This window comes from Sapajus apella, unplaced genomic scaffold (genome assembly GCF_009761245.1).
Source record: "Sapajus apella isolate SASKATOON/1434 unplaced genomic scaffold, GSC_monkey_1.0 scaffold14, whole genome shotgun sequence".
NCBI classification, from domain to species: Eukaryota; Metazoa; Chordata; class Mammalia; order Primates; family Cebidae; genus Sapajus; species Sapajus apella.
The window spans coordinates 11,766,206-11,769,375 of record NW_022436954.1 but is presented as its reverse complement, the minus strand read 5'-3'; the positions used below and the strand labels follow the sequence as shown (position 1 = coordinate 11,769,375).

General features: G+C 36.8%; 1 pseudogene; it reads left to right on the top strand.

Moving 5' to 3' along the window:
- Positions 1 to 354: 354 nt before the first annotated feature.
- LOC116555235 lies at positions 355 to 533 on the top strand (annotated as a pseudogene).
- The last annotated feature ends 2,637 nt before the right edge of the window (positions 534 to 3,170 follow it).

Genomic DNA, 3,170 nt, shown 5'->3' with positions numbered 1-3,170 from the left:
TAACGTGACATACCACATTGATTGATTTCCATTTGATAAACCAGTCTTCCATGCCAGGGATAAATTCCACTTGGTAAAGATGTATAATCTTTTTGATATGCTGTTGAATTCAGTTTCCTTACTTTTTTAACTTTTATTTTAAGTTCAGAGATACATGTGCAGGTTTGTTATATGGGTAAACTCATGTCACAAGGGTTTACTATACAGATTTTACAGGCAGGTATTAAGCCTAGTAGCCATTAGTTATTTTTCCTGACCCTCTCCATCCTCCTCCCCTACACCCTCCAGTAGGCCCTAGTGTCTGCTGCTCCCCTCTATGTGTCCATGTCTTCTCATCATTTAGTTTCTACTTATATCGCTTCTCGGCCTTTTGGCTAAGATCAAGTGTAGTTTCTACTTATAAGTGAGAACATGTGATATTTGGTTTTCTATTCTTGCTTTAGTTTGCTGAGGATAATGGCCTCCAGATTTATCCGTGTTCCTACAAAAAACGTGATCTCATTATTTTTATGCCTGTGTTACACGGTGTGTATGTATTACATTTTCTTTATCCAGTTTACCATTGATGCTCATTTCTATTGTGAATAGTGCTGTAATGAACATATGCATGCATGTGTCTTTATGACAGAAAGGTTTATATTCCTTTGGGTATATTCCCAGTAATGGTATTGCTGGATCAAATGGTAGTTTTGTTTTAAGGTCTTTGAGGATTTGCTACATTGTTTTCCACAATGGTTGAACTATTTACACTCCTACAATGTATAAGCATTCCTTTTTCTCTGAAACCTTACTAGCATCTGTTATTCTTTTACTTTTTACTAATAGCCATTCTGACTGGTGTGAGATTGTATCTCATTGTAGTTTTGATTTGCATTTCTCTAATAATCTGAGCTTTTTAAAATATCATGGTTGGCTGCATGTATGTCTTCTTTCAAAAAGTGTCTGTTTGTATCCTTTGCCCAATTTTTAATGGGGTCATTTGGGTTTTTTCCTGTAAATTTAAGTCCCTTGTAAATGCTGAATATTAGACCTTTGTCAGTTGCACAGCTTGCAAATATTTTCTTCCATTTCGTAGGTTGTCTGATTACTTGGTTGATACTTTCTATGCAAAAGTCTTTAGTTTAATTAAATCCCATTTGTCAATTTAGTTTAATTAAATCCCATTTGTCAAAGCTTTTTGCTATGCAAAATCTCTTTAGTTTAATTAAATCCCATTTGTCAATTTTTGCTTTTTTTGCAATCGCTTTCGGAATCTTTGTCATGAAATTTTTGCCCATGATTATGTCCAGAATGGTATTGTCTATGTTGTCTTCCAGGGTTTTTATAGTTTTGTGTTTTACATTCAAGCCTTTAATCCAACCTGAGTTAATTTTTATATATGGTGTAAAGAAGTGGTCCAGTTTCAATCTTCTGCATATAACTAGCCAGTTATTCCAGCACCATTTATTAAATAGGAAGTCCTTTCCCCATTCCTTGTTTTTGCTAACTTTGTCAAAGACCAAATAGTTGTAGGTATGTGGCCTTATTTCTCGGTCTCCTATTCTGTTCTGTTAGTCTATATGTCTTTACTGAAGTTTTGTACGTGTACCATGCTGTTTTGCTTACTGTAGCCCTGTAGTATAGTTTGAAGTCAGGCAACATAATATCTCCAGCTTTGCTCATTTTGCTTAGGATTGCCTTGGCTATTCACTCTTTTTTGGTTCCATTTAAATTTTTAAGTAGTTTTTCCTAATTCTGCAAATAATGTTATTGGAACATTTCTAGGAATAGTATTGAATCTACAAATTGCTTTGGGCAGTATGCCATTTTAATTATATTGATTCTTCTTATCCATGAGCATAGAAAGTTTTTTGCATTTGTTTGTGTCATCTCTGATTTCTTTGAGCAGTGTTTTCTATTTCTTGCAGAGATCTTTCACCTCCATGGTTAGCTGTATTTCTAGGTACTTTATTCTTTTTTGTAACAATTGTGAATGAGATTACATTCCCTAGGCTTGACTGTTGTTAGTATATAGGAATGCTAGTGATTTTTATACATTGATTTTGTATTCTGAGACTTTGCTGAAGTTGCTTATCAGCTTAAAGAGCTTTGGGGCAAAAACTATGGGGTTTTCTAGACATAGGAATCACATCGGCTATTTTGACTCCCTCTCTTCCTATTTGGGTGTGTTTTATTTCTTTCTCTTGTCTGGTTGCTCTGTTCAGGACTGCCAATACTATATTGAGTAGAAGTGGTGAGAGAGGGCATCCTTGTCTTGTGCTAGTTTTCAAGAAGAATGCTTCCAGCTTTTGCCCATTCAGCATGATGTTAGCTGTAGGTTTGTGATAGATGGCTCTTATTATTTTGAGGTACGTTCCTTCAATACATACTTAGATGAGTTTTTAACATGAATATCTGTCGAATTTTATCAAAAGCTTTTTCTGCATCTATTGGGATAATCATGTGCCCTTTGTCTTTAGTTCTGTTTTGGTGATGAGTCGCATTTATTGATTTGCCTATACTGAGCCGAGCTTACATTCAAGGAATAAAGCTTATTTGATCATGGTGGAATGTGGGTCAAGATGGCCAGGGGAGACCTATGTTAATAGGCGGCAACAGGAGGACAACAAGCAGCCACAATCATGAGTTTGTTCATCATCCATATAAAAAAGTACCAAAACAACAAGCAGCTACAATCATGGGCTCCATCTCAGGAGCAGTGCAGGCTTTGGAACTCCAGGCAGCCCCCTAAGCTGGGCTCAGGACCTATGAGGACTGCAGGACTCATAAGTAGTGAAAACTGCAGGTGTCCATGACAGTGATGGCAGCTGCTGTGACCTCCTGCTTACCTTTTCCTCACAGGGAGAAGCCCCCTCCTGATTCTGAGCTGATCCCCACTGGAGGGAATGGGTGGCAGAAGCAAGGTGGTTTCTTCCTGTTCTAGGTGGCCATCCTGAGTTCCTTGTGTATCACAGCCTTTCCACCACTCCCTTGCTGTACCCTAGCATTCTCCTTTAGTCACTTTGGTCAAATTGTGGCTGCTTGTTGTTTTGACACTTTTTTATATGGATGATGAACAGCAGCCACCTGTAATTGATGATCTTGTTAACATTACTCTGAATCTGTTCATTTCTTTTATTTTTAATTGTTAAGCATTTATTTATATTCTAATAAAAATAAAATAAAACAAT